This window comes from Dermochelys coriacea, chromosome 1, assembly GCF_009764565.3.
Source record: "Dermochelys coriacea isolate rDerCor1 chromosome 1, rDerCor1.pri.v4, whole genome shotgun sequence".
NCBI classification, from domain to species: Eukaryota; Metazoa; Chordata; order Testudines; family Dermochelyidae; genus Dermochelys; species Dermochelys coriacea.
In genome coordinates, this window is record NC_050068.2 from 352831069 (window position 1) to 352854873 (window position 23805).

Below are 23805 nucleotides of genomic sequence, written 5' to 3' on the forward strand. Positions count from 1 at the left end.
CCCCACTATACAACTTGTTCCAGGCCCCTGCCCAGAGATTAAATAAAGACTCTCTGCGCAAAGCCAATTTCTTCAAGTTATGGCTAAAATCTCTCTTAGGCTAGTTTGCTTGGACCCAGAAAGAGGGAATGCATACAGCATTAATTAGTGAAAGGCCAGAATATGGTCCCTTGATGTCTCACTACTCAACAAGATAAACAGAAGTTATATATATATTAAAGGATGGGAATAGTGATGCGATCTTTGCAATGAAATCCCATCAGAACTCCTTAGTCCCGTAACCCTAGAATGGGGAGAGTCATTTCCACATGGCTGGTCTGGGCGTCAGTGTCAGGACAGCCAAGTCACTGGCCATGGCTGGAGTAGGAACAGATTGTCAGAACTACCAGGTAGCTGGGAGTAGCCTCAACAAAGAAGTGACATTGAGCAGACTGAAGTAGTTCATTAGGAGCCTGCCTTGGGGTAACCTGGTTAGACCCTTGTCTGTGGATTGGCTGGACAGCTAGGATTTCCAGGGCATTATCTCCAATGACTCACCAGGCTCAGACTGCTCCTCACAACCAGTCACGTTTCTGGAGTCTGCAGCTTCTGTGTGGGTTCAGGTTTCAGAGTGGTAGCCATGTTAGTCTGTATCAGCAAAGACAACGAGGAGTCCTTGTGGCACCTTAGAGACTAACAAATTTATTTGGGCATGAGCTTTTGTGGGCTAAATCCCACTTCCTCAGATGCATGGAGTGGAAAATACAGTAGGGAGGTATAAATACACAGCACATGAAAAGATGGGAGTTGCCTTACCAAGTGGGGGATCGGTGCTTAAGAGTCAATTCAATTAAGTTGGAGGTGGCCTATTCTCAACAGTTGACAAGAAGGGGTGGAAGTCACTTCTGTAGTGCTAATGAGGCCAATGTAATCAAGGTGGCCCATTTCAAACAGTTGACAAGAATGTGAGAGTATCAGCAGGGGGAAATTAGTTTTTGTAGTGACCCATCTGTGATTAAAAGTAATGTCTAGCTTGCACTGAACAAAGGGTATGTCTACACTATGAAATTAGATCGAATTTATAGAAGTTGGTTTTGTAGAGAGTGTTTTTATACAGTCAATTGTGTGTGTCCCCACACAAATGATCTTAGTGCATTTATCTGGAATTTAGTCGGTGGAGTGCGTCCACAGTACCGAGGCAACCGTTGACTTCCGGAGTGTTGCACTGTGGGTAGCTATCCCACAATTCCCGCAGTCACCACCACCCATTTGAATTCTGGGTAGAAATCCCATTGCCTGATGGGGCAAAAACATTGTTGCGGGTGGTTCTGGGTACATCTTGTCAGGCCCTCCTTCCCTCCCTCCCTCCGTGAAAGCAAAGGCAGACAATCGTTTTGCGCCTTTTTTCCTGGGTTACCTGAGCAGATGGCATACCACGGTAAGCATGGAGCCCGCTCAGCTCACGTCTCCTGGGTGCTGGCACACGTGGTACTGCATTGCTACACAGCAACAGCTTATTGCCTTTTGACAGCAGACAGTGCAGTATGACTGGTAGTCGTCGTCGACGTACTCCAGGGTGCTTTTTAACCGACCTTGGTGAGGTCAGAGGCACCTGGGAAAACATGGGACTGACTCAACCAGGTCATTACCCTTTTAAGTTTCGTCTCATGGCGATTCAGTCCTGCCGGCAGTCCTACTGTACCGTCTTCTGCCAAGCACCCAGGAGATGACGATGGCCAGCAGTCGTACTGCACAGTCTGTGCCAGCAAGATGTATAAAGATAGATGAAGTGGCTCAAAACAAGAAATAGACCAGATTTGTTTTGTATTCATTTTCTTCTCCCTCCCTCCATGAAACCAACGGCCTGCTAAACCCAGGGTTTTGAGTTCTATCCTTGAGGGGGCCATTCTGTTTCTCTTTGATGCAAAGCCACCCCCTTTGTTGATTTTAATTCCCTGTAAGCCAACCCTGTAAACCATGTTGTCATTCGCCCCTCCCTCCGTCAGAGCAACAGCAGACAATCATTTCGCGCCTTTTTTCAGTGCAGACGCCATAGCACTGGAAACATGCTCAGATCAGTGCTCAGATCACTGCGGCAATTATGAGCACTATAAACACAGCGCGTGTTATCCAGAAGGATATACAGAACCATAACCTGCAAGAAAAGCGAAACCAGGCGAGGAGGAGGTAACTGCAGTGCGATGACGAGAGTGATGAGGACATGTACATAGACTTCTCACAAAGTATGGGTCCCTGCAATGTGCACATCACGGTGTCAATTGGGCAGATTCATGGCATGGAACGCTTATTCTGGGCCCAGGAAACAAGCACAGAGTGGTGGGACTGCATAGTGTTGCAGGTCTGGGATGATTCCCAGTGGCTGCAAAACTTTCAAATGCGTCAGGGCACTTTCATGGAACTTTGTGATTTGCTTTCCCCTGCCCTGAAGAGCAAGAATACCAAGATGAGAGCAGCCCTCACAGTTCACAAGCGAGTGGCGATAGCCCTGTGGAAGCTTGTAATGCCAGACAGCTACCAATCAGTTGGGAATCAATTTGGAGTGGGCAAATCTACTGTGGGGGTTGCTGTGATGCAAGTAGCCAATGCTATCACTGAGCTGCTGATATCAAGGGTTGTGACTCTGGGAAATGTGCAGGTCATAGTGGATGGTGTCGAGGACTCGAACCCCAAACGGCACGGTTTATTGTCTGACCGGACTGAGACAGGCAACAACAGCAAGGTCCGAACACAAAGCTCTTTATTGAAGAGTGCACACAACAATAGAGAGCAGCCCGTCTCCAAAGAGAACCAGCAGCCTCTAAGTAAAACTAATAGGTTTTTATAGACAGTCCCGTCGCGTCATAGATTTATTCATAAAGCAGCCCACCCCTCCTCTATGTTAGTTAAAATCCTCTTTTTCTATTATGCATGCACTTCTATCCCCTTATTGTAGATAACTTTTAGCAAATTGTAATGCTTCACTAACTTTTTTATCGGTATGGGTGTCAACCAGGAGACGAGGAGTTAAGAACAGACATAATACAAAAAACAGGGAGTGGAAAACAGTGCCCCGTATCTCAAGGACTGTTCCCAGTACATCTGGTACAAAATGCAGGAATCCCCGTTTTTCTCACTCTCTGTAACTTAAACAAGTATTCCTCCATTCTACTTTCAGAGACTTTCCCAGCAGCCTTTCTTGGCCTGACTTTGGTTCGGTTAGCATAACTGCTTCATGTTTAACTTTACTCACCTAACAATGGCTTTGCTGCAATGGGATTCCCTAACTGTGATGGGGTGATAGACAGAACACATAAACCACAAGGGGTACTTTTCAATGGTGATGCAAGCACTGGTGGATCACAAGGGACGTTTCACCAATATCTGTGTGGGATGGCCGGGAAAGGTGCATGACACTCTCATCTTCAGGAACACTGGTCTTTTTCAAAAGCTGTAGGAAGGGACTTACTGTCCAGACCAGAAAATTACTGTTGGGGATGTTGAAATGCCTATAGCTATCCTTGGGGACCCAGCCTACCCCTTAATGCCATGGCTCATGAAGCCATACACAGGCAGCCTGGACAGTAGTCAGGAGCTGTTCAGCTACAGGCTGAGCAACTGCAGAATGGTTGTAGAATGTGCATTTGGGCATTTAAAAGCACGCTGGCGCAGTTTGCTGACTCAGTTAGACCTCAGCGAAACCAATATTCCCACTGTTATTACTGCTTGCTGTGTGCTCCACAATATGTGTGAAAGTAACGGGGAGACGTTTATGGCAGGATGGGAGGTTGAGGCAAATCACCTGGCTGCTGATTACATGCAGCCAGACACCAGGGCAGTTAGAAGAGTACAGAAGGGCACGGTGCACATCAGAGAAGCTTTGAAAACCAGTTTCAGGAATGGCCAGGCTACGGTGTGAAAGTTCTGTTTGTTTCTCCTTGATGGTACCTCCCCCTCACCCCCAGTTTCACTCTGCTTTCCTGTAAGCTAAGCACCCTCCCCTCCCCTCTTCGATCACCGCTTGCAGAGGCAATAAAGTCATTGTTGTTTCACATTCATGCATTCTTTATTTATTCATCACACAAATGGGATAACTGCCAAGGTAGCCTGGGAGAGGTGGTGGAGGAGGGAAAGACAAGGCCACACAGCACTTTAAAACTTTAAAACTTATTGAATGCCAGCCTTCTGTTGCTTGGGCAATCCTCTGGGGTGGAGTGGCGGGGTGGCCAGAGGCCCCTCGACTGCGTTCTTGGGCGTCTGGGTGGGGAGGCTATGGAACTTGGGGAAAAGGGCAGTAGGTTACACAGGGGCTGTAGTGGCATTCTGTTCTCCTGCTGCCTATCCTGCAGCTCAATGATATGCTGGAGCACATGAGTTTGATCCTCCAGCAGCCTGAGCATTGATTCCTGTCTTCTTTAAGCAAGCTGACACCACTTACCATCTTCAGCCCACCACCTCTCCTTGCGGTCATATTGTGTTTTCCTGCACTCTGAGATTGTCTGCCTCCATGTATTTGCTGTACTCTGTCAGTGTGGGAGGACAGCATGAGGTCAGAGAACATTTCAGCGCGAGTGCGGTTTTTTCACCTTCTAATCTTTGCTAGCCTCTGGGAAGGAGAAACGTATCCAGCTGGTGGAGGGAAAAAAAAGGGAGAGTGGTATTTAAAAGATACATTTTATAGAACAATGGATACACTCTTTCACGGTTAACCTTGCTGTTAACATTACATAGCACATGTGCTTTCATTACAAGGTTGCATTTTGCCGGTTATTGAGGGTATGCCGGTTTGGTGTGAGAGATCACTCACGCAGGGCCGGGCAGCAGAATTTGGCTTGCAGGTGGCCATGGTAAGTCTTTTGGCTTCTTTAACATTCATAACATGTGGGAATGGTTTCAAACAGCAGCACCCTCATTTCCCATACAAAGTAGCCGTTGGGTTGTCCATTAAAAATGGGTTGGCAATTTAAAAGGAGAGGCTGTGGTTTCCGGGTTCACGTGCAGCAGAAACCCAACTAACTCCCCCCCCCACACACACCCAATTCACTGGGATGATCGCTTCACCCATCCTCCCACCGCGTGACTAACAGCAGGAAGATTTCTGTTCAGCCACAGGCAAGCAGCCCAGCAGGAACGGGCACCTCTGAATGTCTGCTTACTAAAACCACCCTATTTCAACTAGGTGACCATGAAAGATATCACTCTCCTGAGGGTAACCCAGAGATAAAGAACAGATGTTGTCTGAATGCCAGCAAACACCGGGACCATATGCTGCAATGATTTGTTCCTCAATGATTCCCGATTACGTGCTATTGGCCTGGCATGGTAAACTACCATGGAGGACGGAATAAGGCTGCCCTCCCTGGAAACCTTTTTGCAAAGGCTTTGGGAGTACCTCCAGGAGAGCTTTATGGAGATGTCCCTGGAGGATTTCTGCTCCATCCCCAGACATGTTAATAGACTTTTCCAGTAGCTGTACTGGCCGCGAATGCCAGGGCAAATTAATCATTAAACACACTTGCTTTTAAAGGATGTATAATATTTACAAAGGTACAGTCACCAGAGGTCCCTTCTCCACCTTCAGGGTCTGGGAGCCCATCTTGGGTGGGTTCGGGGGGTTCTGGCTCCAGGTCCAGGGTGAGAAACAGATCCTGGCTGTTGGGGAAACTGGTTTCTCTGCTTCCTTGCTGTAAGCTATCTACAATCTCCTCCTCATCTTCCTTGCCCCCAAAACCCACTTCCGTGTTGCTTCCCACTCCTTGGATGGAGTCAAAGCACAGGGTTGGGGTAGTGGTGGCTGCACCCCCTAGAATGGCATGCAGCTCATCATAGAAGTGGCATGTCTGGGGCTCTGAACTGGAGTGGCCATTTGCCTCTCTGGTTTTTGGTAGGCTTTCCTGAGCTCCTTAAGTTTCACATGGCACTGCTGTGGGTCTGTGTTATAGCCTCTGGTGGAGATTTTTTTCAAATGTTTGGGCATTTCGTCTTTTGGAATGGAGTTCCAATATCACGGATTCGTCTCCCCATACAGTGATCAGATCCCATACCTCCCGTTCGGTCCATGCTGGAGCTCTTCAGCAATTCTGGGACTGTATGATCTCCTGTGATGATGAGCTCTACATGGTGACCTGTGCAGGTGAGCTCACCTTGCTGGCCAAACAGGAAACGAAATTCAAAAGTTTGCGGGCCTTTTCCTGTCTACCTGGCCAGTGCATCTGAGTTGAGAGCGATGTCCAGAGCGGTCACAATGGAGCACTCTGGGATAGCTCCCGGAAGCCAATACTGTCAAATTGCGTCCACAGTACCCCAAATTCGACCCGGGGAAGCCGATTTCAGCACTAATCCCCTCGCTGGAGGTGGAGTAAGGAAATCGATTTTAAGAGCCCTTTAAGTCGAAAAAAAGGGCTTCGTCATGTGGACAGGTGCAGGGTTAAATCGAGATAACACTGCTAAATTCGACCTAAACTCATAGTGTAGACCAGGCCAAAGGCATAAACAATGTTAGGCCTCAAACTTCCAGATGCTCAAAAAGCAAGCCTTGCAAAATTAAGTCGAAGCTTGTGGTTAGGATGCGTTGCAACCAGACAACTTTTGCTGACTCCAATGAACTAAGCAACCACATTTAAAACTCAATTGGCTACAAAAGATAAATAGGCCTAAATTATACGATTAATTGACAATTGGCTGTAAGAAAATAAGATGCATCAATTATACAATTGGGTAAACCACACAAGCAATGTGGTCCACCCTGATTGGTTGTTCTGTATTAAAATATGGCCAACAGACCAGATAAATATGACAAAGGCACAAAGCCAGTGTGTGTCTTGGGGGTACGACATACCTGACTCACACCCCCGAACCGAAGGGACGTGTACTTCTCCACTGTCTGTACTGGCCAGTGTGGAAAATGGCTGACTAAAGGATAACGTATTTTTGGACAAATGCAGGGTAAGTTTTTGGAGTAAAAAAGTCTGGTTGCTTGAGTTGAATTGATCTCAAGTTTTATTGATATTACAGTATAAAATTAGCGATAGATAAAGAGTGGATGATAGCTTTACATATGCTGGTCTTCAGGGTTTTCTGTATAACCTGCCAGGACGAGTGTATGTAACGGTGCTGTTAATTAGCTTCTTAGTGTATAATGGCTTTATATGTATTTGTGCTTGTCTTTAGTATAAATTGCCAACACAAATGCATGTGGGGTTGTCGTTGATCAGCTCTTTTGATTAATAGTAACTTTAGGTGTACTTGTGCTTGTCTTCAATATAACTTGCCATTTATATTAATTCTTATCCAATGCTGGTGTTTGCTTTTTCTTTTCCTGTTATGTTTGTGCTGTCATTGTAGTAAAAAATCATTAAAAACCTTCCTTGAGAAATAATTAGTAGTTTTTATTTATCTTATACGGACTCCACTTGACCTAATTACATCTGTGTTGGGTGGTGGGAAGTAGTGAACACTTCGGGGTGAATTAGGGCCCCGAGGCATGCCTCCTTCTTCTTTTATCTCCGCACCATCCACTCCCAGTCTTTATTCAGGCCTAATTTGATGGTGTCCAGTTTGCAAATTAATTCCAGTTCTGCAGTTTCTCATTGGAGTCTGTTTCTGAAGTTTTTTTGTTGAAGAATTGCCACTTTTAAGTCTGTTATTGAGTGACCAGGAAGATTGAAGTGTTCTCCTACTGTTTATGAATGTTATAATTCCTGATGTCAGGTTTGTGTCCATTTATTCTTTTGCGTAGAGACTGTCTGGTTTGGCCAATGTACATGGCAGAGGGACATTGCTGGCACATGATGGCATATATCACATTGGTAGACATGCAGATGAACGAGCCCCTGATGGTGAGGCTGATGTGGTTAGGTCCTATGATTGTGTCCTTTGAATAGATATGCGGACAGAGTTGGCATGGGGGTTTGTTGCAGGGTTTGGTTCCTGGGTTAGTGTTTTCGTTGTGTGGTGTGTAGTTGGTGCTGCAACTCCCCCATCTTTTCATATGCTGTGTATTTATACCTCCCTACTTTATTTTCCATTCCATGCATTTGATGAAGTGGGTTTTAGCCCATGAAAATTTATAACCAAATAAATTTGTTAGTCTCTAAGGTGCCACTAGTCTCTAATTTGTTAGTCTCTAAGGTGCTCCTCATTGTTTTTGCTGATACAGACTAACACTGCTACCACTCTGAAACCTAAACCCACACAGGAGCTGCAGACCCCGCATTTGGTAAGGCAGCTCCCATCTTTTCATGTGCTATACTATATATTCTGCTTGCTGTATTTTTCACTCCATGCATCTGACAAAGTGGGTTTTAGCCCATGAAAGCTTATGCCCAAATACATTTGTTAGTCTCTAAGGTGCCACAAGGACTCCTCATTGTTTCTGTGTGGGTTCAGTCACTTGTCTTAGTCCTGTGAGCCTGGCAGAAGGAAGAGGCTGCCCAAGGGTGTTCATCAAGCTCTGAGATCCACATGGTGGCTAAAGAATTATACACCATTGGAGGAGGAAAATCCTCATTTCTATTGAGCACTGGTCAGCTAGAACTCAGATTTCATCTTAGTTTTCCTGCTGCTCCCATGGGATTGGTTAGATGGCATTGGTGTACAACAAACTTCTTCAATGCTCCTTTAGTCAGAGGGCTTGGTACATTTCCTGGACTGTGTCTCAGTATTAGCCCAAAAAGTTAGTCTCTAAGGTGCCACAAGTACTCCTTTTCTTTTTGCGAATACAGACTAACACTGCTGCTACTCTGAAACCTATCAGTATTAGCCCAGACAATGAATTGGGTGCTTACGTCTTTCAACATCCCTTTTTCCTTCCTGTGCCATACAAGTCCTAGTGCTTGACAGTCATTTAAAAAGGAAACACACACACTCTAACAATCTGTACATTCTAATGATCCATACATTCTTTGATTATCTTTAATACCTTTCATTTCACATCGTTGTGGGCAGGGGCGCTGGAACAATGTGTACAGTGGTGGGGCTGAGAGCCATTTAACCAAACTTTAAACCCTGTATACAATGGAAACCCCTTCCAGCCAGGGGGTGTGGCAACCTCCCCAGCACCCCTAGTTCCAGCACCTATGGTTCAGGTGTATCAAAGTATTTGAGACATGATATTGGAGGAGCTTGACAGGTCACTCACAAAGACAGATGTAGATTTGTGTCATAAAGCAAACAAATGCAATTTCTGATTTGGGATGAAAGACACAAATTGGCTGAGGTATCAGAAAGTTTGAGCTCTGGGACTTTCAACTTCCCTACACACTCCACTCACACAGCTAGTTAACCCTAGCTGGTTTAAACAGACTTCTTCTACCCTCATCTCTGGTTCTTAATTAACACGTAGGTGACAACAGAGCACTCAGCACAGTCTGTTTCTGGACGGGGTGTAATATTTTGGGGATCACCCAGCCCTGTAAAGGGTTTGATCACTGCCTGCCTTCTAACTTTGGGTGCTGTAATGCCATGCTGCTGTGACTCAGAGCTCTGATGCTAGCAGCCAGCCCACAAGTATAAAGGCTTCATCCTGGCTTCCACCAGCCTAGTTATTCCTTGCCAGGTGGCCCCACTAGCCCTTCTGGTCCTGAGTCCCCCCAAATCTGTCTGCCCAAGTTCTTAACTACCAGACACTCAGTTTTCCCCTGCAGCTTGTCTCCCCCAAATGAGGGATGCCTGCCCCAGTTATCACTTCCCCTTGGCACATGCACTCTACATTGTTTGCACAGCAATGACTTGCTTGAGGAAAAATAAACAAGGATTATGTAATAGAAAAGTCACAGATGCAAAGATCAAGCAGCAAGGCAAAGCAAACACAGATGACTTCCACAGCAAATCAGCAGAGACTCAACCTCAGGTGTTCCATGTCTAATATAACTACATTCCCTTCTCTAATGCAAGTCTCCTAGTGGCTGTTAGCAGGTTCCCAGAATGCTCTCTGTCTGAGAGGGGATCCAGAAGTCCAGGGCTGAGATGCTGGCCTCAGCTTCTGAATCTCCTGCTGTGATGTTATTGACATGAACTGTGACCATATAGACCATTGTTGCAACCAAGGTCCTATAGTTGCACCAAATCTTGTATAAAGGAGGTCAAGTAAGGTGTCTATGAAAAGGTTGTAATTTGCTGGTTATGATTATGCTATCTGTATGTGTGTATCAATTTTGTAGTTGAAGTTATGAATATTGGCTATGTACTTGTGTCTCAGTGTGTTTGATTCTTAGTAGCACCAGTGCAACATTTCACCAGCTTATTGAGAAGCGACTCTTCAGATTAACTGTCCAATCAAGAAACACTTAACTGACAATGGACCTTGAGTGACTCCAATCCACATATGAGGAGCCTCCCTGGGAACATTCAAGGTAGAATGTGAGCAATGGCTGCCTTACCTCTAAAGAACTGAGTCATGCATGGACATGTGACTTGCCCATGTGACTCCAGACTCCATCTTGCTGCTGTGATTTTCCACAGTAAGAACAAAGGGGTGTCCTTCCACATGGCAGGGGATATAAAAGGCCCTGGAAACCCGTTCATTTTGTCTTCAATTCTGCTTCTTACCTCTGGAGAATCTTTGCTACACTGAAGCTCTGAACAAAGGACTGAAAGACCCATCCCAGCTCTGGGTGTACTCCAGAGACTTGATTTGAGCCTGCAATTTATTCCATCACTGCTACAAGCCTGAACCAAGAACTTTGCCATGACTGTATGTCATTGACTCCATTTCACCAATCTAGCTCTCATCTATATCCTTTTCCTTTTATGAATAAACCTTTAGATTCTAAAGGATTGGCAACAGCGTGATTTGTGGGAAAGAGCGGACTTGTTTATTGACCTGGGTCTGGGGCTTGGTCCTTTGGGATCGAGGGAACCTTTTTTCTTTTACTGGGGTATTGGTTTTCATGACCATTCATCCCCATAAGGAGCGGTGCTGGTGGTGATACAAGGGAACTGGTGTATCTGAGGGAATTGCTTGTGGGACTTCTGGTTAGCCAGTGGGTGGTTAGCCAGCCAAAGTTCTCTCTGTTTGCCTTGTGCTGTGAGTGCCCTGCGCTAAGCAATTTGTCCTGAATTGATACTCTCAGTAGTGTCTCACCAGAGGCCACATTGTTACACCTGCACTTCACCTCTCCTCTCTTTTAAGGGTTTTTTTTAAAGGGGGGTGTTCTTTCTCACACTCTGGTGTTTCATGGTGGGGGGAAATTCCCTTATCTTTTTGTTTTCCAAGACTGGGCACCTGTGCACCCAGGCACTGAGCCTGTGACCCAGGTTTTGAGATGGAACTGTGTAACTCATCTCCTGGAGGGGAGCAATCACACAGCTGACTTCTCAGGGACAGAGAAAGGGGTGGGGGGAGGGTACCGCAATCCAGGTCCCGGTTTTTCAGGATGCTATTTCTGATAAGCTTTTGGAAAATGACTGTTTCTTTAAATCAAGATGCAGCACCAATGCATGTGATAACAGAGGAGTTGGGACCAGGAAATTGAGAGGTGGTAGTTTGCCAGAATACAAATGACCCAACTGATGGGTTGGGGGGGTGTTTTCCCCCAGGCTGGTGAAAGACAGGGAGCGGTTATGGGAAAGCTGCTGGAAAGGTGCAGCTGATCAAAGGGTAAACACACCTAGGCCATAGAGCACGGCTCACAGCCCTCTAGGGGGCAGGGAGGGACTAAGTGCTGGGAGGAGGAAACACCAGGTAACCCCAAAAGGGAGCTGGATTTTCTGTATATGTACAATCTTGGGGTTGTTCCCCAGAGGGCCAACCAAGGTGCAGGATCCCCCTGAACACCTATCTTGCCAGACCCTGAGATACCAAAATTCCAGAAACGTGATTAAGAGCCCACATACAGGGGAAAACTGGAGAGAAAGAAAAGCCAGTGACTGATTACATGGGAGACAGTAAAAAGACATCATGGGTAATGAACAAACTAACCTCAAACTACACTATCTGAACAGAGGGCGTGGTATCATAAAGATACTTGTAAATGCACATCTGTGATAAAAAATTTGTTATTAATGTTAAGTTTTGAGGATAAGAATTTTCACATGGCTGTTAAACCTTATGATAATGCTACTCTTCAGTTAATACCTGTATACAGGCTTAAAGCTTACCACAGCGAGAAACCACAACAAATCTGGTTTGCTTGGTGAGCAGGAAACAGGTACACTGCCTCATGGTCTTGATGGCTGGGTGCCCAGAGAACTATAACACAAACTGCCTTTGAGATACACAGTGACTAACCCTTTTGCAGTAAACTAACGGGGGAAGTGTGACATTCTATACCTTGGGTGAGCATACTGTAACCCCCATAGTCCTCATTTTCATATAATCGTGTTCTTACATATAAAGCATGCCTTGTAAGATATCAGAGGAAAGATTATGTACCAGGCTTGTGGCACCTTAGAGACTAACAAATTTATTAGAGCATAAGCTTTTGTGAGCTACAGCTCACTTCATCGGATGCATTTGGTGGAAAAAACAGAGGGGAGATTTATATACACACACAGAGAACATGAAACAATGGGTTTATCATACACACTGTAAGGAGAGTGATCACTTAAGATAAGCCATCACCAGCAGCGGGGGGCGGGGGGAGGAGGAAAACCTTTCATGGTGACAAGCAAGGTAGGCTAATTCCAGCAGTTAACAAGAATATCTGAGGAACAGTGGGGGGTAGGGTGGGGGGGAGAAATAACATGGGGAAATAGTTTTACTTTGTGTAATGACTCATCCACTCCCAGTCTCTATTCAAGCCTAAGTTAATTGTATCCAGTTTGCAAATTAATTCCAATTCAGCAGTCTCTTGGAGTCTGTTTTTGAAGTTTTTTTGTTGAAGGATAGCCACTCTTAGGTCTGTAATCGAGTGACCAGAGAGATTGAAGTGTTCTCCAACTGGTTTTTGAATGTTATAATTCTTGACGTCTGATTTGTGTCCATTCATTCTTTTACATAGAGACTGTCCAGTCTGACCAATGTACATGGCAGAGGGGCATTGCTGGCACATGATGGCATGTATCACATTGGTAGATGCGCAGGTGAACGAGCCTCTGATAGTGTGGCTGATGTGATTAGGCCCTATAATAGTGTCCCCTGAATAGATATGTGGACAGAGTTGGCAACAGGCTTTGTTGCAAGGATAGGTTCCTAGGTTAGTGGTTCTGTTGTGTGGTGTGTGGTTGCTGGTGACTATTTGCTTCAGGTTGGGGGGCTGTCTGTAAGCAAGGACTGGCCTGTCTCCCAAGATCTGTGAGAGTGATGGGTCGTCCTTCAGGATAGGTTGTAGATCCTTGATGATGCGTTGGAGAGGTTTTAGTTGGGGGCTGAAGGTGATGGCTAGTGGCGTTCTGTTATTTTCTTTGTTGGGCCTGTCCTGTAGTAGGTGACTTCTGGGTACTCTTCTGGCTCTGTCAATCTGTTTCTTCACATCAACAGGTGGGTATTGTAGTTGTAGGAATGCATGATAGAGATCTTGTAGGTGTTTGCCTCTGTCTGAGGGGTTGGAGCAAATGCGGTTATATCGTAGAGCTTGGCTGTAGACAATGGATCGAGTGGTGTGATCTGGATGAAAGCTAGAGGCATGTAGGTAGGAATAGCGGTCAGTAGGTTTCCGATATAGGGTGGTGTTTATGTGACCATCGCGTATTAGCACCGTAGTGTCCAGGAAGTGGATCTCTCGTGTGGACTGGCCCAGGCTGAGGTTGATGGTGGGATGGAAATTGTTGAAATCATGGTGGAATTCCTCAAGGGCTTCTTTTCCATGGGTCCAGATGATGAAGATGTCATCAATGTAGCGCAAGTAGAGTAGGGGCATTAGGGGACGAGAGCTGAGGAAGCGTTGTTCTAAGTCAGTCATAAAAATATTGGCATCCTGTGGGGCCATGCGGGTACCCATCGCAGTGCCGCTGATTTGAAGGTATACATTGTCACCAAATGTGAAATAGTTATGGGTGAGGACAAAGTCACAAAGTTCAGCCACCAGGTTAGCCGTGACATTATCGGGGATACTGTTCCTGACGGCTTGTAGTCCATCTTTGTGTGGAGTGTTGGTGTAGAGGCTTCTACATCCATAGTGGCCGGGATGGTGTTTTTAGGAAGATCACCAATGGACTGTAGTTTCCTCAGGAAGTCAGTGGTGTCTCGAAGATAGCTGGGAGTGCTGATAACGAAGGGCCTGAGGAGGGAGTGTACATAGCCAGACAATCCTGCTGTCAGGGTACCAATGCCTGAGATGATGGGGCATCCAGCATTTCCAGGTTTATGGATCTTGGGTAGCAGATAGAATACCCCAGGTCGTTGCTCCAGGGGTGTGTCTGTGTGGATTTGTTCTTGTGCTTTTTCAGGGAGTTTCTTGAGCAAATGCTGTAGTTTCTTTTGGTAACTCTCAGTGGGATCAGAGCGTAATGGCTTGTAGAAAGTGGTGTTGGAGAGCTGCCTAGTAGCCTCTTGTTCATACTCCGACCTATTCATGATGACGACAGCACCTCCTTTGTCAGCCTTTTTGATTATGATGTCAGAGTTGTTTCTGAGGCTGCGGATGGCACTGTGTTCTGCATGGCTGAGGTTATGGGGTAAGCGATGCTGCTTTTCCACAATTTCAGCTCGTGCACGTCGGCGGAAGCACTCTATGTAGAAGTCCAAGCTGCTGTTTCGACCTTCAGGAGGAGTCCACCCAGAATCCTTCTTTTTGTAGTGTTGGTAGGAAGGTCTCTGTGGGTTAATATGTGGTCAGAGGTGTGTTGGAAATATTCCTCGAGTCTGAGATGTCGAAAATAGGATTCTAGGTCACCACAGAACTGTATCATGTTCGTGGAGGTGGAGGGGAAAAAGGAGAGGCCCCGAGATAGGACAGATTCTTCTGCTGGGCTAAGAGTATAGTTGGATAGATTAACAATATTGCTGGGTGGGTTACGGGAACCATTGTTGTGGCCCCTTGTGGCATGTAGTAGTTTAGATAGCTTAGTGTCCTTTTTCTTTTGTAGAGAAGCAAAGTGTGTGTTGTAAATGGCTTGTCTAGTTTTTGTAAAGTCCAGCCACAAGGAAGTTTGTGTGGAAGGTTGTTTTTTTATGAGAGTATCCAGTTTTGAGAGCTCATTCTTAATCTTTCCCTGTTTTCTGAAGAGGATGTTGATCAGGTGGTTCCGCAGTTTCTTTGAGAGTGTGTGGCACAAGCTGTCAGCATAGTCTGTGTGGTATGTAGATTGTAATGGATTTTTTACCTTCAGTCCTTTCGGTATGATGTCCATCTGTTTGCATTTGGAGAGGAAGATGATGTCTGTCTGTATCTGTACGAGTTTTTTCATGAAGTTGACAGATTTCCACTCTATATGGCTAAATTCAGTGCCTTGCACAAGATATTCTTGTTAACTGCTGGAATTAGCCTACCTTGCTTGTCAACATGAAAGGTTTTCCTCCTTTCCCCCCCCTGCTGCTGGTGATGGCTTATCTTAAGTGATCACTCTCCTTACAGTGTGTGTGATAAACCCATTGTTTCATGTTCTCTGTGTGTATATATAAATCTCTCCTCTGTTTTTTCCACCAAATGCATCCAATGAAGTGAGCTGTAGCTCACGAAAGCTTATGCTCAAACAAATTTGTTAGTCTCTAAGGTGCCACAAGTACTCCTTTTCTTTTTGCGAATACAGACTAACACGGCTGCTACTCTGAAACCTGTACCAGGCTTGTTATCCCTAGGGGAGTCTGACATGCTTCAAACCAAATGCACTGTTTCAGGTAGAATAAAAAAACAAATTTATTAACTACAAAGATAGATTAAGTGAATATAAGTGATAGGGAAAAAGTCAAAGTGGTTACCAAAATAAAATATAAGCCCACAGTCTAAACTCTCAACCCTATTAGATTGGGCAACATCTAGATTAAACAGTTTTTCTCACCGCACTGGATATTGCAGTCCTCAATATACAAATTTGTTCCTTAAACCTGGGCCAATCTCCTTTGTTGGACTCTTGTCTTCTTCTGAGCATCCTGGTTGCTTGTGGCAAAGGTGGGGGCAGGAGAAGGGCCCAGTACGTGTCCACTCTGTCTGTTTTATACCCTCAGTCCATGTGCTTGGGGAGGACAAGTCCAGGAATGTCTGGGGCCATTGCTGAGTCTCTCCAGGCAAGGTTGAGCAATTCTCCTGGCGTGTCCTAATGCAGGTGAATCATTGCATTGTCGCTCCCTGGCTGTTGGTGGTTATTTCACACCTGCCCAGGAGTTGGTTACTTTCCTTGCTGTTGCCTCTGGGGAGCTAATATCTGGCTGATTCCCCAACTTACAGCATGTTTTAATGACCACCATACAACACAATTCTTATAACTTCATATGCATTAATGATAGACATCTATGGACAGAGACATGACTTTCAGCAGGTCATAACCTTTTCCCTGATACCTGATGCCTTATATATAAGATCATGATTATATGAAAATGAGAAATATGGGGGTTACAGTATGCTCCCCAAGGTATAGAATGTCACAATTTCTAAGGCATATTTCAATGTCTATACATCTTATACCTCTGAAATCTTCTCCCCATGTAGGTACTGTTTATGGGGAATCTCTATGTCTTAGTAAAGAGGAGAGAATAGAAGTTGATAAAGTACTTGTAGGAGGTAAAGAGAAACAGTCAAATAAAAAAAAAAAAGAGTCCCATTCAATTACATCACATAATGGCAGACCACCAAAAAGTGACAAATTTTAGAAGTGCTTGTATACAAATGCTAGAGATCAAAATATTAAGATGTCTGAACTCATGTGCCTCATATTAAATGAGGATACCGATATACCAGGCATTATAGAAACTTGGTGGAACAAAGATAATCAATGGGACATGATAATACCAGGGTACAAATATATAGGAATGGCAGAGTAGGTTGTGCTGGTGGGGGAGTGGCACTGTATGTGAAAGAAAGCATAGAGTCAAATGAAGTAAAAATCTTAAATGAACCAAACTGTACCATAGGTTTCAGAGTAGCAGCCGTGTTAGTCTGTATTCGCAAAAAGAAAAGGAGTACTTGTGGCACCTTAGAGACTAACAAATTTATTAGAGCATAAGCTTTCGTGAGCTACAGCTCACTTCATCGGATGCATTTGTACCATAGAATCTCTATGGATAGAAATTCCATGCTTCAATAATAAGAATATAGCAGTAGGGTTATATATTACTGACCACCTGGCCACAATGGTGATGGTGACTGTGAAATGCTCCAGGAGATTAGAGAGGCTATAAAAATACAGATTTCAGAGGGGGTAGCCATGTTAGTCTGTATTAGCAAAAACAACGAGGAGTCCTTGTGGCAGCTTAGAGACTAACAAATTTATTTGGGCACAAGCTTTTGTGGGCTAGAACCCACTTCATTAGATGCATGGAGTGAAAAATACAGTAAGTAGAATATATAGTATAGCACATGAAAAGATGGGTGTTGCCTTACCAAGTGTGTGGGGGGTCAGTGCTAATGAGCCAATTCAATTAAGGTGGAAGTGGCCTATTCTCAACAATTGGCAAGAAGAGGTGAATACCAAGGGAGGGAAAATTACTTTTATAGTGCTAACAAAGTCAATGCAATCAAGGTGGTGTGGCAAATTGCCAGCACTACTATGATGGGTCTCACACTTTCTCCTCTTGGGGGGGTGGTTCAGGGCACCATTTCTTGCCCCTGAACTGGGGTATTAACTGCCCCACTAGTGTTCTAGAGGAGGGGAGTGGAGAGGGAAGGACCCAGGCCCGCCCTCTACTCTGGGTCCCAGCCCGGGGGCCCTCGGGGTAGCAGTAAACCACTTGAACTAGTGCTTCCTTCCCCTGGGCTACTTCTCTCTCCTGCCCTTCAGCCTGTGGGGCTTCCTGACCTCCCTCTGCACAAACCAGGTGTCCCTTTACTTAGTATCTTGGTCTTCTTAGCCCACCGGAGCACTTCTCCAAACTCTCCTCTGCTTCCATCCAAACTGCTCTCTACTCCAACACCAATCCACTCTGCTTCAACTCCTTCTCTTGTCTGATTGAAGCAGGAGGGTTTTATCATGTGACTGGCTTCAGGTGCCTTAATTGGCTTCAGGTGCTTTAATTAATTTATAGCAAACTTTCTTCCCTCTACAGGGAATAAGGTTCCCTTCTAACACTCTCTTGCTGCCCTCTGGCCATGCTATATCACAGTGGCCCATTTCCAACAGTTGACAAGAAGGCGTGAGTGTCAGCAGAGGGAAAATTACTTTTTGTAGTGACCCATCCACTCCCAGTCTTTATTCAGGCCTAATTTGATGGTGTCCAGTTTGCAAATTAATTCCAGTTCTGCAGTTTCTCGTTGGAATCTGTTTTTGAAGTTTTTTGTTAAAGAATTGCCATTTTTCAGTGCGTTATTGAGTGTCCAGGGAGATTGAAGTGTTCTCCTACTGGTTTTTGAATGTTACAATTCTTGATGTCTGATTTGTGTCCATTTATTCTTTTGCATAGAGACTGTCCTGTTTGGCCAATGTACATGGCAGAGGGGCATTGCTGGGGTTTTCAACTATCCCCATATTGACTGGGTACATGTCACCTGAGTATGGGATGCAGAGATACATTTTCTAGACACCATAAATGACTGCTTCTTGGAGCTGCTAGTCCTGGAACCCACAAGAGGAGAAGAAGTTCTTGATTTAGTCCTAAGTGGAGCACAAAATCTGGTCCAAGAGGTGAATATAGCTGAACACTCTGTAATAGTAACCATAATGTAATTAAATATAATATCCCAGTGGAGGGAGGGGGAAATACCAAAGAAGCCCACCACAGTTGCATTTAACTTCAAAAATGGGAATTACACAAAAATAAGGAAGCTAGTTAAATGGAAATTAAAAGGTACAGTCACAAAAGTGAAATGCCTGCAAGCTGCATTTAAACTTTCTTAAAAACATGATAGAGGCTCAAATTAAATGTATACCCCAAAAAAAATGATCTGGAAAAAGGGGTAACCAGTGAGGTGGCAAAATTTGCAGATGCAAAACTACTCAAGATAGTTAAGTCCCAGGCAGACTGCGGAGAGCTACCAAAGGGTCTCTCAAAACTGCGTGACTGGGCAACAAAATGGCAGGTGAAATTTAATATTGATAAATGGAAAGTAATACACATTGGAAAACATAATCCCAACTATACATATACAATGATGGGGTCTGAATTAGTTGTTACCACGCAAGAAAGATCTTGGAGTCATTGTGGATAGTTCTCTGAAAACAACCACTCAATGTGTAATGGCAGCCAAAAAAGCAAACAGAATGTTGGGAATCATTAAGAAAGGGATAGATAATAAGACAGACAGAAAATATCAGATTGCCTCTATATAAATCCATGGTACGCCCACACCTTGAGTACTGCATGCGGATGTGGTCGCCCCATTTCAAAAAAGATACACTGGAAGTGGAAAAAGTTCAGAAAAGGGTAACAAAAATGAGGAGGGGTCTGGAACGGCTGCCGTGTGAGGAGAGAGTAATAAGACTGGGACTTTTCAGCTTGGAAAAGAGACTCAGGGAGGACAGGATCGAGGTCTATAAGATCATGACTGGGGTGGAGAAAGTAAGTGTTGTTTACTCCTCATAACACAAGAACTAGGGACCACCCAATTAAATTCATAGGCAGATTTAAAACAAACAAAAGGAAGTATTTCTTCACACAACACACTGTGAGCCTGGGGAATTCATTGCCAGGTGATGCTCTGAAGGACAAAACTATAATAGAGTTAAAAAAAGAACTAGATAAATTCATGGAGGATAGGTCCATCAATAGTTATGAGTAGGGCCCTACCAAATTTATGGCCATGAAAAATGCGTCATGGACCATGAAATCTGGTTTCTCCCTATGAAATCCAGACTTGTGTGTGCTTTTACTCTTTACTGTACAGTTTTAACGAGGGAAACCAGTGTTTCTCAAACTGTGGATCCTGACACAAAAGGAGGGTGAGGAGGGGGTCTCAAGGTAATTTTAGGGGGGGGTCACAGTATTGCCACCCTTACTTGTGCACTGCATTCAGAGCGGGGCAGATGTAGCGTGGCAGCGGTTGGCCAGGCACCCAGCTCAGAAGGCAGCACACCACCACCAGCAGCACAGAAGTAAGGGTGGAAATCCCATACCAGGCCATCCTTACTTCTGCCCTGCTTCTGGTGGCGGCTCTGCTTTCAGAGCTGGGCTCCTGGCCAGCAGCCACCGCCCTCTGGCTGCCCAGCACTGATGGGAGTGCCAATGCCAACAGCAGCACAGAAGTAAGGGTAGCAGTAACACACCCCACTACAATAACCTTGTGACCCTCCCCACAACTCCTTTTTGGGCCAGGACCCCTACAATTACAACACCGTGAAATTTCAGATTTAAATAGCTGAAATCATGAAATTTATGATTTTTAAAATCCTATGACCATGAAATTGACCAAAATGGACCATGAATTTGGTAAGGCCCTAGCTATTAGCCAGGATGGGCAGGGATGCAAAACCATGCTCTGAATTGTCCTTAGTCTCTGTTTGCCAGAAGCTGGGAGTGGACAACAGTGGTGGATCACTTGATAATTGGCCTGTTCTTTTTATTCCCTCTGAAGCATCTGGCACTGGCCATTGTTGGAAGCCAGGTTTCTGGGCTAGATGGTCTTGCTGCCCTGGATTTGAGGAGTGTGTGTACCCCAGAATGTGATTAAGCTAATTGTAACTATATTATGTGTATTCAGCCACCATGAATTAATAAAATAGAACACCACATAGCATAGTGTTAGTTTGAAAGCAAACTTTTAGAGGCAAGGTCAAAACTAGCTGGCAATTTCTGCTAATCAGTATGGGAAGAGGGGAAAGAAAACTCAGCAATTGAGACTGAAAACCTTGGTGGATGAGAACCTTGAATTTGGGTGCCCTTGATATAGAAGTATTATAATTAAGATTGTTAGGAATGTTTGTTGATAAGTAGTTCATTGAAAGTTAGGAAAAGTGATGAGCCAATAGGGGTCATTATGATCTATGTGTTTTGAAGAAATTAGTTAACAGACTAGCTAATACAGTGTACTTTGGAGCAGTCCTCTGAAGCCATCTTGGGAGAGGTTTTTCCTGAGACCTTTTCTCCCTGGCAGGTGAGAAACTGGACATTATGTACCCACTGTTAATTACTCAATATCGTTGCAGATTTTAGGTAGATATCTGGGATGTTCTAAACCTATAGCTTATGTCTGTGTGTGCTTAAATCTAATAAACTACAGTTTTAGATAGAGCACGCTTACTTTCTTTAATCTTTTATCAGACAGAATTGCTGTGTTCCCATTGATTTATTCCTGACCCCACCTGTAGTGAAACAGTTAAGTAACCACTACTGTGGGTTCTGAAAACCCTGGGTAACAGACTGACCCCATGTGGCCATTCTTATGTACTTACAAACCATAATCATGTCATCTCTTAATCATCTCTTTGCTAAATTAAATAGATTAATCTTCTTTAGTCTCTTTCTATAAAAGAGGTTTTAAAGATCTCAAATTATTCTGGTAGCTCTTTTTGGAACCAATTTGTCAAATCCTTTAAGCGTGGACACCAGCACTTGGTGCAGTATCCAGTAAAGGTGTCACTAAAGCCATCTGCAGAGAGAGAATGCAGTTTCCTACTCCCGCTCAATATTTCCCTCTCTATTCATCCCAAGACCATGAAAACCTTTATGCCACAACATCACAGTGGGAGCTCATGTTCAGTTGAATCCTTTGCAGAGTCACGGCTTTCCAGGACACTGTCCCCATCCTATGTGGGGCTGACATTCCTGGTTCCTAGATGTATGACTTTGCCTTTGACCATATTAAAATATTTTGCTTTCGAGGTTTCAAGGAATAGAAGGATTATTTCTGTGACTATAAAAACTCATTCACTTGCAAGTATCAGCTCCAGGACAAGGACAGTAGCAGGGATGTGGGGGACATGGGTTCCTTCCAGCAGTCAGGATCCTTTGCATTATCAGAGAAGGATCAGCTGCCGCTGTGGCTCCATTGAGTGAATGTCCTTCTGCTCCCTTGAAAGGCCATATCCCAGGTCCCCAGCTGCAAAGTCCCTTCTCTGGAGAGTCACTGGGTTAATCTCTGGGCCAGACACACTTTCCTTTCTCCAGAGTGTTAGTCTGTATCAGCAAGAATGAGGAGTACTTGTGGCACCTTAGAGACTAACAAATAAATAAATACATTTGTTAGTCTCTAAGGTGCCACAAGAACTCCTCGTTCTTTTTCCTTTCTCCAGCGATCACAGCCCCTGGAAAGATCACAAACTGGACCCTGAACAGGAGTTCTGTGCATCTTCTTTTCCAGAAGCTGTGTGAAAGGGAGAGGGGTTCCCTGTCCCCTACCTCTGCCAGAGTGCTTCAGAGCTGATTCCCTTCAGCAGAGATGGGGCCCGCACAAGAGCTGGATAGTTCCATGGCTAAGGATGAAAAGGAAGTCTAAGAGGGAAAACAATAGAAGACAGTTGGCAGTTTTTTAAAGAGACATTATTAAGGTCACAAGAGCAAATTATCCCACTGCGTAGGAAAGACAGGAAGTATGGCAAGAGACCACCCTGGCTTAACCAGGAGATCTTCAGTGACCCAAAATTCAAAAAAGAGTCCTACAAAAAGTGGAAACTAGGTCAAAATACAAAGGATGAATATAAACAAATAACACAAGCATGTAGGGAAAAATTAGAAAGACTAAGGCACAAAATGAGATCAAACTAGCTAGAGACAAAAAGGGTAACAAGAAAACATTTTATAAATACACTTGTGGCACCTTAGAGACTAACAAATTTATTAGAGCATAAGCTTTTGTGAGCTACAGCTCACTTCATCGGATGCATTTCCGATGAAGTGAGCTGTAGCTCACGAAAGCTTATGCTCTAATAAATTTGTTAGTCTCTAAGGTGTCACAAGTACTCCTTTTTTTTTTGCGAATACAGACTAACACGGCTGCTACTCTGAAACCTATAAATACACTAGAAGCAAGAGCAAGACCAAAGACAAGGCAGGGCCGTTACTCAATGAGGTGGGAAAAATAACAGAAAATGTGGGAATGGCAGAGGTGCTTAATTACTTCTTTGTTTCAGTTTTCACCAAGAAACAAAGTGGTGGTGATTGGACATCTAACATAGTGAATGCCAGTGAAAATGAGGTAGGATCAGAGGCTAAAATAGGAAAAGAACAAGTTAAAAATTACTTAGACAAGTTAGATGTCTTCAAATCACTAGGGTCTGATGAAATGCATCCTAGAATACTCAAGGAGCTGACTGAGAAGATATCTGAATCTTTAGCGATTATCTTTGAAAAGTCATGGAAGATGGGAAAGATTCCAGCAGACTGGAAAAGGGCAAATATAGTGCCCATCAATAAAAAGCGAAATAAGGACAACTTGAGGAATTACAGACCAATCCGCTTAACTTCTGTACCCGGAAAGATAATGAAGCAAATAAATAAGCAATCAATTTGCAAACATCTAGAAAATAATAAGGTGATAAGTAACAGTCAGCATGGATTTATCAAGAACAAATCCTGTCAAACCAACCCGATAGCTTTCTTTGACACAGTAACAAGCCTTGTGGATGGGGACAAGTGGTAGACATGCTATATCTTGACTTTAGTAAAGCTTTTAATACTGTCTCATATAACCTTCTCTTAAACAAACTAGGGAAATACAGCCTAGATGGAGTTACTATAACGTGGGTGCATAACTGTTGAAAAACCGTTCCCAGAGAGTAGTTATCAGTGGTTCACAATCATGCTGGAAGGGCATAATGACTGGGGTCCCACAGGGATCAGTTCTGGGGCTGGTTCTGTTCAATATCTTCATCAATAATTTAGATTATGGCATAGAGAGTACACTTATAAAGTTTGCGGACAATACC

The 23805-nt window shown here is 44.3% G+C and overlaps 1 protein-coding gene and 1 long non-coding RNA gene across 2 annotated transcripts in view; both read left to right on the top strand.

Annotated features, from left to right (window-relative positions):
- LOC119861893 (C-type lectin LmsL-like) overlaps window positions 1–23805 on the top strand; it is a 126079-nt gene that overhangs the window by 40539 nt on the left and 61735 nt on the right. The window lies entirely within an intron of this gene.
- LOC122457111 lies at window positions 701–18148 on the top strand. The gene is made up of 3 exons (XR_006276443.1): window positions 701–932; window positions 1065–1066; window positions 18130–18148. It is a non-coding gene; the product is annotated as an uncharacterized LOC122457111 (long non-coding RNA).